Source organism: Protopterus annectens, chromosome 5.part0 (genome assembly GCF_019279795.1).
Source record: "Protopterus annectens isolate FY-2018-M chromosome 5.part0, PAN1.0, whole genome shotgun sequence".
Lineage (NCBI taxonomy): Eukaryota > Metazoa > Chordata > Ceratodontiformes > Protopteridae > Protopterus > Protopterus annectens.
The window spans coordinates 790,398,773-790,418,442 of NC_056735.1; the positions used below are offsets into that span (position 1 = coordinate 790,398,773).

The 19,670-nt window shown below is 37.5% G+C and overlaps 1 long non-coding RNA gene across 1 annotated transcript in view; it reads right to left on the bottom strand.

Moving 5' to 3' along the window:
• The window catches only part of LOC122802828, a 137,870-nt gene extending 122,344 nt beyond the window's left edge, over positions 1 to 15,526 (bottom strand). The window contains exon 1 of the long non-coding RNA XR_006364985.1: positions 15,400 to 15,526. This is a non-coding gene — a long non-coding RNA (uncharacterized LOC122802828). The remainder of the gene's footprint in view (positions 1 to 15,399) is intronic.
• Between the last annotated feature and the right edge of the window lie 4,144 nt (positions 15,527 to 19,670).

Below are 19,670 nucleotides of genomic sequence, written 5' to 3' on the forward strand. Positions count from 1 at the left end.
ATGGAAAAAAATGAACATTATAATTGCTACTGTTCATCTTATAAAATATCTGTTTACTGTCTTAGATAGAGAGGCCCTTACCTATAGGACAGTGAATGTCTTGGTGCTTGATGAACTGGTACTTAAATAACAATTGTTTCTGATTGTTACCAATGTTCCTGATATAAATAAAACAATAAGTATACATTGGGCCAGACTGGGAAAATTCATCCTGTATGTTTACTTTTAAGTATATTTGCAGCATCCTACTAGTAAAATTTGTCATGATGAGCAGCAACATACAGGGTATATGTCATTCAGAAAACCCAGATACACAATGTGCCTATCCAAATTAATGTGGTTAGCCTCATTATATGCTAATGACTGTGTAATATTGCATTGTATGTGATAGTGAGGCCAGATAAGATTACAGAGTAAGTCAGAAATACTGAAATGCAGCAAAATAGAGCTGTGCATGCTTTATATTTGAACTCAGACATATAACCATGTTCAGCTGGAGTATATCACACAATTACACTAGGGGCATTGCTACCAGCATAGTAAATGTGTATCTGCAACAGGTTCTTGTTGCAGCTGCATTGCCTAATTGTGCATGTCTTTGCCGTACTAAGTGCTGGATCATCTGGCTGCTCTGAAAATGTCATGCCCTCCACCACTGTACTAGCGTAGACTGGTACCACTTTGACATGAACACCATTGAACAAATCATGGAAATATGACAGCCTCATCTGCAGCCCCAAGGGAGTTGTGGAATACCCATAATAGTGGATACAATTGTATGCTTGCCTTTAAGTATATTAGCTAGAGAGACATTTAAGTGACCTATTGGGAACACAATGGGACTATCTCAGTCATCTGCCTGAAGAATACTTTTTCAGTTTCAAAGTACCATGCTTTAGCATGTGGGGGAGCATATGCGGTTCCTGAATACTACAGAGGAGAAATAGAACACCATGTCAAATTTATATGATATATCCCATTTCCATGAGGTCCTGGGGGCCATAGACTGTGCCCACACTGAAATAAATGCCTCACCTAGTGAACTAGGGGGTAATACATGTAATATGCAATGCACAGTTTATCATCTACAATGTAGGTGCAGACTAACCATGCAGTTTGCATGACTCACACATCTGGCCTACTACAATTGTTTGTTAAAGATGCCATCCCACAGGGTTATCTTGTTGATGCTAGATATGCCCTGGAACCCTGGTTCATAACACTTATCAGAAATCCACACAAACCAGCAAACAGAGCAGGAATACAGTCATGACCTACTGAAAATTAAAAACATTATAGAGTATGTATTTTGGGTGCTTACTGCATGCTTTAACTGTCAGGATTCATCCAGCAGTGTTCTGCGGCCTGATCCTGACCTGCCCTGTGTACTAAAAATACTGAGTTTGTGTCCGCGCTATACAATATTATACTTAGGAAGTAGTTGCAGCAGGGTGGCTTTTTACAGGCTCAGCAGTTCTCAGCACAGTAGTCAGTGGAAGCTGAGACAGCCAGTGAGTCAGATGAGAGGTCAGCAGTATGAGTTGATTATATCAGGGAGTGGCTGGCACAGTATGCCATGTCACTCACAAAGAGGCAGTTGATTGCACATAGATTTGCCACATAACTGTATAAAAGTTCAACAGATAAAATGCAGTAAAAATGATGCATGCAAAAACACCAGGCTGTGCTTTTACACACATAGGATAGCAACATTGGATATCTAACATGATATACAAAGAGCTTTGGACAAATGGGAAAGGAGCACAGGGCTGCATACCTTTCATAGAGAAATGTGTGATTGAGAGTGCCGATATGTATAAAAAGAAAAAGTGCTTGAAGGTGAATGGTCAGAACAGGTATAAAATGAGGTTACTGTCAGGAAGGTATGTGATGTGCTGGGGTAAAATTGGTGTGTGTGTGTATGTGTGTGTATATGCGTATCTGTGTGCATATGTGTGTGTGTGTGTGTGTGTGTGTGTGTGTGTGTGTGTGTGTGTGTGTGTGTGTGTGTGTGTGTGTGTACATGTTTAAGTGTGTGTAGATGGACACAGTCTCAGCATGTGTTGCAACACTCTGGCTCAGCCTACAGGATAGTTTCAGGGAAGGCATGACAGAGGGTTCAGCTTCCCATGGACACCCTATGAGAGCTGGCTCTGCCAGAATTTGCACTGGCAGTACCACAACCCTTTCTAGGTGCTGGTGTTCTGTGTGACCTTGACTGATATCTGATTAGAGATGTGTTAGTATAGCAGCAGCCATGACCACAGGAACTCCCACTTCTGGGTGCAAACTCCTCCACAACAGATGTTGATGTGGAAGTACTAGCAAAGACATCCAGATATGGAAAATTTCATAACACAGAAATTAAGAAAACAAAGGGGGACAGTAGAAACAAGTATTAGTAATGGAGAAGTTAAAAACAGAAAATGATGTTATGGATTACCTGCGAAATTAAGGGTTTAGTGTAGAAAATCTATATTTGATAATGTCACAGCATAGGTTCATAGGTTTATAGGTTGGTACTAGGCAATTGGCCTTAGGGCCTATTCAAGTCTAGCCATAACAATTCCCCTGGATATTTCTTCCCTTAATATTTACTTCCCTGCACCCCTGTCTAGCAGGGCAACTGATGTGATCTTCCGGGTGAATTGCCCATCTCCCATTCAATCGTCAAGGTTCCTTTTGAAGAGAGCCAATGAGGCACTCTGCTTGACATGTATGGGCAGTCTATTCCAGAGTATGGGGAGTCTCTGGGTCAGGAACCTATCCCTTCAGCATGTTTTGTTTATTGTGATGACAAAGTTTAGATCCCTGGAGCGAATGGCTCTGAGGGATTGGGGTTTCTTTAAGTGGAGCATGTCCAACAGCTCAGGGTTTGACATGGCCTTGTATGTTAAGCAGAGATCGCCTCCGAGTAGATGATATGCCACAGAGTATAGCCTGAGTTTTTTTTAGACGGTCAGCATAGAGCATCTGCTTTAGGCTGGTGATTCTTTTAGTGAGGAATTTTGGTGGCCTTTCCAGCTGTTGCAGATGTCTTGTGAGGTACATACCAAACAGGGCACTGTACTCTATAATGGGTTAATGAGGGATGAGCACAGTGGGACAATGACCTCCTTTTTTCTGGATGAAAATCTCTTAGTAATGAGGTGTGCCACATAGAAGGATTTCCTGACTGTTGTGGCGATGTGGTTATCGAAGGTGAGACCACTGTCCACCTGTGTTCCTAATTCTCTCATCACACTTTTGGTGTTTAGCATACTGCCACCTATGTGGTAATTCATGGGTACATGGTTTTTCCCAAAAGGGATAGCTATAGATTTCCTGGCATTAAGCTTGAGCCCATGGCTCTGGCACCAAGCATCTGTATCTGTAAGTCGCTTTTGTAGAGTATCCACATCATTTGCGGATTCAGTAATGGCTCCCAGTTTGCAGTCATCTGCAAACTTTGTTAGCCAGAGTCCCTTAGTGTTGGACTGTACTTCAGAGAAGTAGATGCCAAACAAGAGCAGTCTCAGGACTGAACCCTGAGGTACTCCACTTGTCACTTGTCTGGAGCTGGATTTGGAGTCAGCTACTTTTACAGTCTGCATTCTTTTAGTAAGCCAGTTGGCAATCCATCGAGTGACGTAGGCATTTATGCCCACCTTAGTAAGTTTATCTATGATTCCAGAGAGGGGGATGGTGTTAAAGGCCTTGTTGAGGTCCAGATAGGCTGTGTGGACCGCCTTACCCTCGTCCACAGCCCTGAAGACTGATTCAAAGATGTCAATCAGGTTCAGGAGACAAGATTGGCCCTTCATGAACCCAAACTGGGTGGGGTCCCATGTTTGAAGGTTGACAATTTGTTTATAAGTTCCATGATAATGCATTTCATGCCATTGCAGATCAGGCTCGTCAGACTGATGGGACAGTATTTCCCGGGATCCAAGGTGGATCCCCCCTTGTGGAGTGGGATAACTGTAGCTGTGTGCCACAAAGTGGGCACGAAGCCTGAGGTGAGACTATGATTAAACATGACACTCTGGTGAGGTGTCAGTTCATTTTCTAGTTCATGTAGTACACAGCCTGGAATGTCATCTGGTCCCATAGCTTTGGAACGTGCGGTTTCTACCTGTGTGGCCATGATTACCGGAATTTGGCAATCTTTTGTTATTGAGATGGGCCCTTTAGGGGGTGAAAGGGAGGAGATGTTGCCACTAAATCGATCTGCCTGGATATTGGCAATATCCTTGGGATCAATATATTTAATGCCATTTGTTTGTAGCTCAAAGCAGATCTGAGCATTGCCATTTAGATTCTTGACATAACTATAGAATGCATTGTGGTTGTCTTTGGAATCTTTGGCAATTTTATTTTCGTAACTAGCTTTGGAGGATTTTATGAGGGATCTCAGCTTCTTACTGAGTCTGGTAAGGGAGTTTTTTTTTTGCATCCTGGGATTTTCCTCTTTTCTGCAACAGTTTCTTCCTTTTGTTGTATAGTTTGTTTTGGCAGGGGATCACCAGATTGGCTTCCTTTTTTTGGAGGAGAACATCTTGGTTCTATTTGGGATGGCATGATTCATGCCCGAGTGGATCTGCTCATACAGTGCCTTAGTGTAGGATTCAGCAGTCAAACTTTCAGCTCCCATCTGCATGGGTGTCATGAAGTTTGTCACTTCTGACTTGAGTAGAATGAAGTTGGCTTTGGAGAAGTTTTTTACGGAGGTTTCATTACTGGGGTGGGGGGTGGGGGTGGGATGTGGATGTTAAGGTTAATTTGCTTAAGGTCAGACCTGACCAATGAGGGGATGACCACTGGTGTGGAACATCTATCTCTCATGTTGGTTATGACCAGGTTTAAGATATTGGAGCCCCTGGTGGGACAATGGATTAGTTGATCCATGGCATTGAAATGTATGACTTCCAAGAATCGTTGGGAAAAGGTGTTGGTACCCGAGTTGTTTTCCCAGTTAATGGCAGGGTAGTTGAAATCACCCAGTATTAGGGTGTTTGGTTGCATCTTAATATTTTCCATTATGTATAGAAAGGTGTAGTGAGAATCTTGGGGCATAGTGGGGGATCTGTAGCAAGCTACAATTTGGATTGCAGTCTTAACTAGTGTTAGTTGCACCTGGAGAATTTCAGATGCATTGTGTTGGGCAATATCCTTGGTGAAAATGGACACTCCTGCACCTCTAGTATTTCGGCATGATGGAACAATAAGTCCCCAAATTATTGAGAAACAGGTAGAATGGGAAGCATCTGATCACTTGCCACATGAAGAAACTCTAGAGCCTTCAGCAGGAAACCAGTACAAAAGTTAATCTGGAGTTCCACAGCATGGGAAGGAGCAGGGACAGTGGCAACTCTGACATAGTCAATGCTGTAGAGTGAAAGGCCAGTGAGTTTCCATATGAAAGAGCAATGGATGATGGAGGATGCAGCTCAAGAAAATGCATTACAGAAAGATGTTCTGGAACTTTCTGTAAAATGCCCACAGGAAGCAGAGAACAAAGAATGTGGCCTCAGTTCAGAAGAAAATGATCTAAAGGAAGAGTTGCTTGATTTAATAGAGATGGATAGACATATTAAGATCAATGAATGAAATATATTACAGAAAGTAAGTAAGACCAAAAATGGTAGAAATCTGATAAAATAAATGAACACAGTAATCAAAACTATTAACATAAATTCATGAGGCAGAAGTACTTATGGACATATTACTGTGCAGCTAAATTAACAGATAAAGCCTTACCACAAAAAACAGAGGACAATAAGGGAAAGGAAGCAAACAAATCAAGTGCCATCATGCAAGTATTGAATATAGAAAATGGTACATGCTTATAAAATGATATATAAAAATCGGTTCATAGGTTGGTACTAGGCTATCGGCCCTAGGGCATATACAAGCCTAGCCATAACAGTTCCCGCGCTATTTCTTCCCACACTATTTAATTCCATGGACCCCTGTCTAGCAGGGCAACTGATGTGATCCCCGGGGTGAATTTCCTTTGTCCCATCCAATCGTCAAGGTTCCTTTTGAAGAGGGCCAAAGAGGCGCTCTGCTTGACATGTATTGGCAGTCTATTCCAGAGTCTGGGGAGTCTCTGGGTCAGGAACCTATCCCTCCAGCATGTTTTGTTTATTGTGATGACAAGGTTTAGATCCCTGGAGCAAATGGCTCTGAGGGATTGGGATTTCTTTAAGTGGAGCATGTCCAGCAGCTCAGGATTTGACATGGCCTTGTATGTTAAGCAGAGATTGCCTCTGAGTAGACGATATGAGACAGAGAATAGCTGGAGTTTTTTTAAAGCGGTCAGCAAAGGGCATCTTCTTTAGGCCTGTGATTCTTTTAGTGTGGTATTTCTGTGGCCTTTCCAGTTGTTGCAGCTGTCTTGAGAGGTACATACCAAACGGGTCGTTGTATTCTATAATGGGTCTAATGAGGGATGAGTACAGTGGGACAATGACCTCCTTTTTTCTGGATGAAAAGCCCTTAGTGATAAGGTGTGCCACATAGAAGGATTTCCTGACTGTTGTGGCGATGTGGTTATCGAAGGTGAAACCATTGTCCACCTGTGTCCCTAAGTCTCTTATCACACCTTCAGTGTTTAGTGTACTGCCACCTATGTGGTAATTCATGGGTACATGTTTTTTTCCAAAATGGGATAACTATACATTTCTTGGCATTGAGCTTGAGTCCATGGCTCTGGCACCTTAGTGTTGGCCTGCACTTCAGAGAAGTGTGTACCAAGATTATATATTCCTTATTCTGAAGGAGGTAAGGGCCTCTTCTAAAATGATTACATGTACAGGTCTGTAAAAATATGACTGCATGCCCATCTGTTGAACTAAGTTAATCCAAACATAGTGAAACATGAAAAAAACAAGTCTAAGATGACTTTCGTGCATAGTTTAGCAAAAGTTTATTGGTGCCAAGTGGGAATGGAAATCAAACCAGAAAGAGACAAAAATCACTTAGCAAATGAATGAGCCAAAAAAAAAAGAATGTATAGAAGGAGAAGGATCAGATGAGAAGGTAAGAAATGTGGAAAAAGCATTATATATATATATATACACACACACACACACACACAAGTACAAAAAACTCATGGAACAACCTCAAGTTGATCAGGATCTGACGCAAGGTTAAGAGAGGTGACTTTAAACCAAGAGATAAAAGGTTAATATTGGTGGCTCTCGAGCTAGTGGACTCCGTACACACTGATTTGCAAAATCCATAGAACATGTGGGAGTAACAGACAAATACAGGTTCTGTAAATGAGAACTGGAAACAGTTGTACATCTTGTTGCTGGGTGTGGTACATTCATGGCAGAGGGCTTGTTTACTTAAAGGCATAGTAATGAGGTAAGATTGTTGCACTGGGAGTTGTGCAAACATTGCCATACTGAAGTAGTTGAGAAGCATTAGAAAAAGCAGCCACAAAGTATTATATAGAATAATAAAGTTTGTATCACATGCGAACATCCATTACCAAAAGTAGCATTGTTTACTGAAATTGCTACACCAAGTGATTACAGTGTCTTACATACAGAGAGACACAAAGTCATAAAATACCAGGATTTGCAGGCAGAAATGAGGGCAATGTGGAAGACAGATACCCATACAGTCCCAACAGCAGTAAAAGCAATGGGTCTCATATAAAATAATTCCCAGTCATATTTAGATGGGTCTACTCCTCATGTTCGAAAATACACTTGTTTGAACAAGAGAACATCGAGAGTCAAGTTTAGCAAAAGTGCACTTAAGTGAAAGTGCACTTTTGTGAAACTCACTTTACCAAGCCACAGTACAGTGGGGACATGGAAATATACCTTCTCCCCACTGTAGTGTGATCTTGGAGTTAGTATCTATAAGTAGCGGGGTGTGTGCGGGGCACAGCCCCCCACATGGGGGTGAATGTGGGCTTTGCCTACTAAAATGTGTTTTTGTTTGCCAGACCAAGCCCTCACTACTTATATATACTAAATGCAAGCACAGTCCGAGATCAGTAAAGTGAGTTTCACAAAAATGCACTTTCGCTTAGGTGCACTTTCGCTAAAGTGGATCTCGATCTTCTCTTGTTTGGACAAGTGTAATTTTGAACAAGAGAAGTAGACCCATTTAGATATACTACTAGTACATGTAACTATATGAATTGCAAAAGTAGTTAATTCTGGGTATATTGTGGGTGTTGCAAGGAGCGCTTTTGGTTAATATCAAAGATTGAAACAATACTAATTTCATGATCTTTAATCATACTTTGATTTAGGAGTGGGATCCATTCTTGTCATGGTATTAGAAACTCCAAAGACTTGTTGAAATTAAAGCAGGACAGTTCCATAGTTCTAGTAATGGACAAACAATCCTCTGTGACTGCAACAAAACAAAAAATATCCAGTGTAAGTAGGATCCTGGAGCACAAATATGCATGCACTTGATATGCTTACAACTGTGAACACATGATTAAAAATACAAATACTCCTAGACATGTTTTGGCCAGATGGTTGTGGAAGTTGGATCCCCAGTATACCTGCATACGTAAGTCAGCAGATTTTATGAAGTTTAGAGTAACTAAGAGGTAAGGGGGACCTGTAGATATAAATATGTAAAAGAGGGATACATATCTGGGACAGCAACATATGAAACTCTCTGGTGCATGTCCAGTTATGTCATAGTATCCAGAGACACACTGTGGTATGTGATGAAGGTGCTACTTCTTTTAAGCAAGGCCAAAAACTCAACTGTCTCTGTAAGAAGTGGTTTGGTCAGCAGAGCACCATCTACTTCCCTGTGATATTGTGCATGGCTTTTCCTCAGTGGGTGACAGCACAGATCATATCCATGGCCACACATCAGGCCATGTCATAGTTACAGTTCTGACCATACACAACATTAACATTGCTTACAATTTCATCACATGAATGGTCTCAGAAGGTCTGGTCAGTGTCATGGAAAGGGAAGCGTTATCAGCCATGGATACAAACAGTCTGCAGCATCAGCTCATTCTTAGCCTCTATGAATTTTGGCTTTCTGGTAGATATGGAAAGGCCACCAGATGCAACACTTGCTTTCTTTGTGACATGTTTTATAGGCATTGCTGTATTGCTATGGAAAAGTGCAATTAACAGCTCTGCTCTTGTGTGGCCCTTGCAAAATCCTTATAATATTCCTACCCTACCATGTCATATATTATGCTGTATTTGTGCTTGATAGCTAGATCTCAATGACAATAATTTTTAAGTAAATGTAAAATATGCATGTGTAATAAGTACATATTTCACATTAAACAAGCACAGAGTGCAAATGGAAAATAACAAACTACCATTACAATAGCAGGTTTGCTAAGGCTGTGGCTGCTGACAAATATATAAGACATTCAACATTAAAATAGTGTTAACCACTACTGCTGAATATGACCTTAGGGATGTGTCGCCCCTGTACCTTAATATTCCTGCAGGCTACAATATTCAGTACACTTGTAATGTACCCACTGGGACACTTTTGGCCAATACCATTTAAAGTACCAACAAACAGACATCCCTTAAAGGCATCAAGATAGAAAGCAGGAAAAAAACTAATGTTGTATAAAGGAAATGATTTGTAAGAAGTAGATCTTATATAAGCAGATATCTTCAGTCTGAATCAGTGAATTTGCATGGCAAGCAAATCTGGTAAACAGTGTGGAGATATCTACATGATACCATTCCCTCCTGAGCACCACAGGACAGATGCATGCACGCTCAGAAAACCAATTATTCTAGAGTTCATAGACTAGTAATAAGCTAACGGCCCTTGCGAGACATTTTAAGCCTAGCCAATTATCCCTTGTGAGAATCAAACCCTGCACCCTGTGTTTGTAAGGCAAAAACCTTAACCATTACTCCACCCTGAGAATTGGCATCTTATACTTAACCATCTGCAGATGGAATCACTATGGACTATGGCTTCTCAACAGCACACACAGGGATGAAGGACTACCATGACTCACTATAATGCAGTCCTTATATTTTATGTGTTTGCCATCAGTTATGCAAATAAGGTGCCCATCAATGCTTAACACTGCACAGAAGATAGGACATGTCAGAACTGTTTTGGCTGGCAACTGTCCACTATTTTTTCCTGAGATTTTCATGGTGAGACATCATAGCTGGAGAAGGAAAGGGTAGTGATCCTTTTAGAGTACAACGGTGGACTGAAGAGAAGTCCAAGATTTTCCTGAAAATCCTTCATAATGAATACAGCTGAAGGCTCCTGCAGAAGGGCTATAGAAGGCCACAGTATAAGGCTGATGTCTAGAATAGTTTGGGCAAGGCTGTGACCTGTGCTACTGGTATATCATACATGAGGAAACATTAGAGTCACTATTACAGTTAAGTAAAGTTAAGTCGCAGTCACCACCTCTGACCTGCAAGTCTTACTTATTTCCTACCAAAATCACCTGCATCGGGATCCATCGACAAATTTCACATTATGGCTTTTTATGTCTCTAGCATTTGAAGAGATTGAAAGGAATAGGAAGATACACAGGAGCAGACTGGATTACCGAAAAGAACACAAGGGTGTGTATGGATGCTGTTATAAATGTGTCTCCCTTTTAATAGTAACAGGAGTAGGCATTAAAAATTAATCTATAACTTTGATACACCAGTGCCACATCTGCCAAGACTCGTGTATCTTAAAGTTAGTAGCATGATTGCGCATTGTGAGAAGTGTGTTTTTGAATGCCTCCTGTATAGGTGGGCAAGTAGATATTCATATTAATTCTCTTTGTTCTCACATTATAAAGACACCTCTGGGTTCAATCATCCCCGTTACATAGTTTTAGTCACAAAAAACATTTCATGTTTATTTTTCTGTCCATTAGGATCACTGCAACATTGCATGACCCGTGTATGTACAATTATCATTAGTAGTGTGCTGGACAGTCAACAAACAAACAAAAGTAGCTGTCCTTTGTCTATTACCTGTGATTGAAATAGTAGTGCCTGAAAAGCATGTTTACTTTGTATATGTATAGTATTCTCATAGAATGAATTGCATCTCTGGCCACAGGCACATGCTGATCTGAATAAATAGCTCCTGAAGTTATCTCCTCTCTGTAAGATTGCATGTAAAGATGGCTTTTGTGTTTGGCCCCCACAGGCACACACACACATGTGCAATTTGTGTGTGTGTGTGTGTGTGTGTGTGTGTGTGTGTGTGTGTGTGTGTGTGTGTGTGTGTGCATGCGTGCGTGCGTGCATGTGTGTGTGTGTGTGTGTGTGTGTGTGTGTGTGTGTGTGTGTGTGTGTGTGTGTGTGTGTGTGTATGTATGTATGTATATGTGTTCTCTCTCTCACTCTTTCTCTCTATCTATATCTATATATATATATATATATATATATATATATATATATATATATATATATATATATATCTTTAGAAAGATATAGATAGATAGATGTATATGTATATATATGCATACATAAAACAAGTGCCTGATATCCATGATTATTTAAAGATATGCAAAGTGTTTTCTGCTTGACTGTATCAATAATGACAATAGTTAGCATGCAAGGTTCATTGTGTTTGCATTTCTCTTTTCCCACCTTCTTTGTTGCTGTTCTTTGTCTAACATACATTTATTTTATTTATTTGTTTTGATTTTTTTTAGCTTCTCACCATTTTTTTTACTATTATATGCAGCAGCACAGCAAGCAGCAGCCATACTACTGGCTAGGCCTGTCAGCCCCAGCAGAAACATCCAGTACATATGGGTTGGTATCGTAGTTAAGGTGCTTACCTCACAAAATACAGGGTTTGAGTCTCAACTTAGGAAGTATGGTTAGGCATAAAAGACTCTTCTGGTCATTAGATTAGTAATCACTTATGTTAATTTCTGGTAATGAAACATTACATCAAAAATGTTTCAGCAGACACGACAGAATTATATATAAAAACAATTTTTTCCATTGCATAAAACTCTGTAGAAATATCATTTTTTAAGGGAAAGGCCTGCTGCCAAAATGTACTAATGTGTACTAATCTTAATCCTGCATCTTACTTTATTAGAACCCTTTCTATAATACTACCACGATTCAGTTTTATTTTATTTTATTTTACTTTGTTTTTGGTGTAAAATGATCACAGAAGTGGAGTTTCTTTATTTATTTTATGTGAAGTTTGGGTGTCCATAAATTGAGGGCCAGTATTTTGATATGCTGATATTATAAACCATCAACGTTTTGGTGCCAGTATCTTGATGTGCCAGGATAATATATATATATATATATATATATATATATATATATATATATATATACTTCAAATGATCAAACATCCAAATGCTTGACTTTCATATGGCCGGTACCATATGATCAAACATTTGAATGTTTGAAAATGTGAAAATAAAATAAATAAACAAACAAAAAACAACTAAACAGTGTTAGCAGGGGGGCAAGCATCCCTGAAACCCCCACATGGGGGACTGCACCCCCCCACACTCCCTGCTATTTAAATATACCAACTCTGAGATTGCACTACATTGTGTTAAAGGGAAATCTTCCCATTCCGCGCTTTATGGAGATCCCCATTCAGTCTATTTAAACTTTTAAAGTTTGATCATATGATCTCGGCCATATGAAAGTCGAGCTTTTAAAAGTTCGACCATCTGAAGAGGACCCATATACATATTATATATATATATATATATATATATATATATATATATATATATATATACACACACACACATATATATATATATATATATATATATATATATATATATATATATATATATATATATATATATATATATATATATATACATATATATATGGATCCATATCAGATCCACGAAAAACCATGTATGCGAAGATGAGTTAACCGAGACCAGATCGCTGGCACAGCACATCACTGACACAGGTAAGTATAAGTACTGCTGAACAGAATGCATTCTCTTTTCTGCAATTAAATTAAAAACAACATGAAATGTGTATATAGCAGGGGGGCAAGTCCCCCTGCACCCCCTATGCCCACCTACTTAAATATACCATCTCTGAGATCACACCACTTTGCAGAAACAGGAATACATCCTGTTCCGCACTGCTTACTATTGTCAGTGATGTGGTCTCAGTGAACACGTCTTCAGGTAAGTGATTTTTCATGAAGCTGATAGGTTCCCATATATATATATATATATATATATATATATATATATATATATATATATATATATATATATATATATATATATATATATATATATATATATATATATATATATATATATATATATATATATATATATATATATATATATATATATATATATATATATATATATATATATATATATATATATATATACATGCACTTACACAAACACACACACACACACACATATATATATATATATATATATATATATATATATATACACACACACACAAACACATATATATATATATATAGAGAGAGAGAGAGAGAGAGAGAGAGAGAGAGATCAATATATATATATATATATATATATATATATATATATATATATATATATATATATATATACACACACACACACACACACACACACACACACACACACATATATATATATATATATATATATATATATATATATAAACAAAGAGATAGGTAGATAGTTAAAATCAAGGGCGGCATCTTCATAAGGGAACATGATCTCAGTGGATTAGCATTTGGAGTATGCTTTCAGCATTTTGTGAATCTTAATTACATCTTCATTAATTCTCTAATTGTTACTTTAACATTTTCATTATGTTTTGTAGGAAACTACAATAAATGACTGAAAAAAATAAATGAAAATGCATTACATTATCTAAAACTATTATTCTATATATACTAGGATCAAAAGTGAAAACGCACTCTGTTACAGAAGTGAACGACCCCACTTCACCCCAAGTGCTTGGGCTTCATTCTCACACCACCGTGATGAATTATTCTAAATCAAACTTTACACTACAATGTGGAAAGAGAAGCACCCTAAGAGAGAGAGAACAGAGTCCTGCCATGAAGTGTAGTTTTGCAATTACACAAGTCTTGTGAAATGGAATTTGTGATCTATAAATAAATAGATGAACCACTGAGAGGAAAGTTGTCCTACAAATTTATCTTTTGTGTTTTTCGGCATGCTGTTTTTCAACTAAAATGTGTCGGCTATTATACAATCTTGTGTTATAATATTCTACCATTCAAAAAAAAAAAATGTGACTTGTACACTTCTATAAAATTGATTTTCTCAGGAAGTGAAATTTTTTTCAGTTTATCATACTATAAGAGTAAAAAGTGAATGTGCACTTCACACTGTAATTCTTCCAGTGCCAAAATGGACAGCTTATTTTAATTCTGTTTTTTTTTTTTCTAATTTCTTGTTTAGAGAATGATTTTTTATTCAGTGACTGACATTAAAGAGTATGAAAATATAAACTTTTATAAATAAGTCAGAATGCGATACAATTTTGTAGAACATAAGAATATGTGTATAAATGCTTTAACAGACACCAAAATGTTGAGAACTGAATGACATATCTGAAGAAAGAGTAATTAATTTTATGAATGAAATGCTCATGGAATACTGTATTACTCTAATAACCTAAATATGTTGTGACATTATGGCAGCAATTAATAGATTATGTGTTTTAGACAGAATGAATGTAAATAAGATCTTTTGCCATATATCAAAAATGTTTTTACAGTGTTCTAGCTTTGTCTCTACTGTATTTTTTAGTTATTGCTTGAAATAAGTATTGAATCAAATCTGACCCATATTTGGTTATGGCTTATGTTTACATTAGAAAATATAAAATCATAACAAAAAATCATCCATTGAAAACAACATGATGCAAAGGACAGATTAAAAATAAGCATATCAGTACTATACAGGACATGTGTTAATTATAGTTATACAAGTTGCAGTAGATGTATACAGTGTACATGTGTGCAACATGCACATAAGTAGTTCAAAAAACATTTTATATAATCTCAGTATAAAAGGCATATGGTATGTATATGCAGAACGTACACTGATGTAGTTCAGTAAGATATTATCAAAAAAAATAGAATAAAAGCACCTAAAACACTGAAAATTAAAATAAAAATGCCTAAATTGTGTGGTATTATACCAAGATAACACGATTCAGAGAGTATAAAGCATTTAACTTACTATATGTACATTGTATGCAGCTTTTCTAATTATTTGAATTATCCCAAACTATGGTTATGTTTTTATTAATCTGTTGTGCATTAAACATAAACAAATCAAGACTGTATTTCTGTTGCACTTCTTTTTCATAAGTAAAATCTGTTTTTTGTAAGAAACAATGCAGGAAATCTAGTTCACAGTTTTAAAAGTTACTGTCTTTTATGTGAAATTATTAATAATGGGTTACTTACAGATTACTCCTGCTACTACAACAAGGAGAAGGAGAAAGACTCCTAAATATTTCATAGTTGGCTCCAAGCTTCTGAAAACTTGCTGTCCTGTCCTTTAAGCAGATTCTGTATTTATTACCAAATAATTAACTGTAAACACATATATAATTAAGTGATATGATTACTTCATAACCTGTTTTAATTGCTATTACTCAGTGGCTTCCTACTAGCAGTAGCAATACATCTTTCATCATATGCTATAAATATTTTTCTTGTTCCTCTTTTATCAACAGTCACATTATTTTATTTATTTATTATGCACTATGGGAAGAAACATTGTACAAGTAATTGCAATTCTATGACAGAACAAAAGTCTATTTCTCAGTAAAGTATGCAGTTTTCAGTGCTGTTGATTTTATTATATCTTATTTATTTAGTTAGTTAGTTATGTTTGCTAACAAAAACAGAACACTAATCTAAGTGGACCATATTCTTGTTCAGCCAGGGGTTACACATCAAAAATGCAGGCAGTAACAGAACAAGAATACAATTAGGTAGATGCAAGGAAAGAGCGACTAGCATTCAAAGTTAATCTACAGAAATTACAGTAAAAAAGAAAATGCAATAAACAAAAAGCATATTTAACAGTCAGATGATTTACTTTGATATGACATGATCCATTTAAAGTCTTTTATAAGGCTGAGATTGCTTTAGACACATAATGAAGAGTAAGCAGACCTCAATATAGCAGTAAGTCATGCTACTGCAGAAGATACAGAATAGATAGAGAAGAGATGGGGTGCTACCCAGGGCAAAAGGGATGAGAGACGTGCGGGAAAAATGAAAGATATTGAAGTGGGTGAGATATATCAGGGTAAAAAAGGTGAAGTGGGCTATATCAGTATAGCAGTGTATAGGCAATGCTAAACTAAGTCAGCATGGACAATGACCAGAGACTTATAAACATTAAAGAAGGAGACAAGGAATTGCATGAGAGGTGACCCATTACAGTGTTAGCTTAAAAGTGTTTGCACATGAAGAGTTTGAACATTTTATTTTTTTGGTGGGGAGGCGGTTAAGAGAGAATCTTAATGAATACTGAGATGGATCTGATTGTTGATGGTGTGAAATGCCATGTCTTACAAACAAGAATTGAAAAGGAGTTGTTTGTTATATGGAATTAGTTCTTGAGTGCCTGAAGGCCATGACTTGAAGGTGTAAGAAATCTTGTTTTGTAGGGAGAACATTCTGATGAAATCTGCTAGCAAAAAGGTGGAATGTTTCTAGACAGAGAACATCATATATATACGTAATCTTTGAAGGAGTAATGTTCTGTGCTGAACTTGGCAGCCATTTTGCTTTGGTGATAGTGGAACAATGGTGGTCATAAAGAGGAACATGTATAAGGAATCAGTCATTAAATGTGGTTTAGATGGGCTTTAGATACTTTTTAGGCAGTGTCTATTAAAGGAAGAACATCTTCAAACTAAAGGAAGTTGAATACCTTTACCTATTGTTGGGAATAGAAAATGTTATATTTTTGTCTGGAAAAGTACATACTTAACTTTGTCTTTTGCAATTTGGGAATGGTATAGGACATTTAGTGGATCATCAACCCAAATGTCTAGACATCTAGTTTGAATTTGTCTACTGTTTTATAGGTTTCTGAGATGTTCATTTGACTATATAAATTGACATTTTTTAAGTTTAATTTGTCACTTTGCAGCCAGTTTTAAATGAGTATAATGGGAGAAAGTCATGTTCCAATTTGCATTTGCATTTTTTATGTGTTGTTTCTGAACCTTCTGTAAATTAGCATATCATCTGTGTCAAGAATTATTGGCAGTTGTTGCATCATAGAACTGAGATTTTTTTAATGAATAGAGAGTATAAGACTGTGGATAGGACTGAGCTGTGATGTACACTTTGGAGCAGGGAGGCTACATGGACTTTGAATAGTCTTCTCTGAAGAAAGGATTTCAACTATATAAGGAATCCAGATAGATACTATATGATAATAAACATGATAAAAGGAAATTATAGCTAACTAAACCAAATGCTTTAGTGTGTTCAATAAAAAATGTCTCTTGTGAACAATCCTCTGTTCAGGTTCTATAAGATATCATCAGTTAGTGTTTAAAGTGTGGTCACTGTGTTCTTGCCTGTCTGGAAACCATTGTACCTGGGAAGTAAGTTTAACCATTTTTTCTCTGTCTGGAGACTTTTTTGTGAATTTATTTTGCCAAGAATTTGGGAGAAGTTTTATGAATCCAGATTTGTGAGAAGTAACTGGTGGAATTGGGCTTGGAGAATGTTGTGAGAGCTTTCCCTTTGGGGAGAGGAATAGGGACTGTGAAAGTGATATGAAGAAATAAGAATTTATCTAGAAAGACAGCTGTAATTTGAAGGTCTATAGAAGAATATATGCAATCAATAAAATGGTATTTTGTTGTGGAAAGCATCATGTCAGCCTGTCTCTTAGGTTCCAGAATATTTTTCTTGCTTTTCCTCCCCAGAGCTAACCATCAGCTGACACCAGCTACATTTCACATTCACTGGGTCTAGTAGACCCCCATAGCCTTTCAGGGCACAACCTGACTCATTTCTATGGCCTGTGAGGAGATCAAGAATGCTGCTGCTTCACTGTATTTTTACCTGGGATTGTGCTGTGACCACCTTCCCACACAGCATCAGCCTTGTGAGTCCTGTGACTTCAGCCTAATCCATGTGCATGGGCAAATATGGCAATTTCTACCTCCTGCCAAAGTAGAGCTCACATGGCTCTTAATTCTGCTGTTGCACTAATTCTAGGAAGCCTCTCTTTCCCCCAAGATGGCAGATCTGGCCACCAACTCTTATTCCCATCTCACCCACCATCCCATTCCACCACCTCCTAGTTTCAGAAAATGTTTGAGTGACTTTTGGGTGGCTTAAAGAAAGTTGTATTTTTTAGTTAGCTTCTCTGTGGTAGAAACCTTTGTCTGATGTTTCTCACCTGTTAGTTTGAAAGGTGTTCTTGTTCTCTAGTAACCCATTGTTTATTATGTTGGGGTATGAGTTTTGAAAATTTGGAAAAGTGTTTACATTGGAGCTAAAGTAGAGTATTGGTAAGAGTGATACATAAGATGGAAGCATATTAAATGGCTGTAAATAATACCCAATTTGTTTTTGAGAGCTCATTCTAGAGAGTTCTTATGTTGTTATCTGACGTCAGTATGAAGGAGATTAGGATTCATGGTATAAAAGCATAAGCCCCTTTTAGGAAGAATATGACTGTACAGGGGTCTTAAACTGAAGAGGCAGAATTGTGAGGTTGGAAATCTTATTGGTAATGTCTGTTACTACCAAGTCATTGCCAAATTTATAATTTGGTTAAATGCTTACTATGATCAGTTGAGATATGCTGCTAGTGAGAAGGAAGTCAAGAACATCAGAATATGGAAGTTAGAAGATTTGTTCTGAAGTATCCCAGTATTATGATTTTACCTTTTGAGTTTGCTACTCTTAGAATGCTGTTAGTTAGTCAAAGAACTTGTGTATATTTGGCTGGGAGTCATAACCTACTGCAAGGGTGAGTAATTTCCAGTATTTGACCTAGTCGTAGATGACTAGCCAGTTAGGGTCGCTGTCATTTAGAAGTGTTTTCACCCTTGCAGGTATCGGTTACTTACCCTGACCAGTGGTGGAGTTGTACTGCCTAACTTGGTTCCTGGTACAGTTTTGAAAAAAAATAGATATAGTCTTTGAAGTGAAATGTTATATATGGCATGTAAAATTTTATCAAGATACAGAAAAAGCAAGCAAATCTATTTTTTTTTTACTTGAGAGGATTTGTTCTAATTTGTTCAGGATACAGCCAGTACTAATTAGTCCTAACTTGACATAAGATTTAAGTAGTTTGAGACACCTACATTGAGGACATGGGTTTGTCTGTAGGTAGATTAAATGGAGCTGGATGTGTGTTGTAGGAGTGAAGTAACTGGATTGCTGAGTATGCCTGAAAGAAAACTTATGGTTGGAAGATGTGCAAGACAGTTGTAAAGGGATGAATGAAGTAGGAATTGAGGGAGGAGGGATGTCACACTGAAGGTCTATCTGGAGTTCACTGTATTGACTTGAGAGAGGAATGTTTATGTCATTCTGATAAAAGGTTTAAATTGCTTTTGTAGTAGTACTGGTTAGCTGGAGGGTTATAAGGCAGGAAATTGAATGGAAGAGTAAATGCTGAGAGAAGAAATATCAGTGTAAAGAGTTGGGTGAAATGCATTAAATAAACTTAATGGACATTTGTC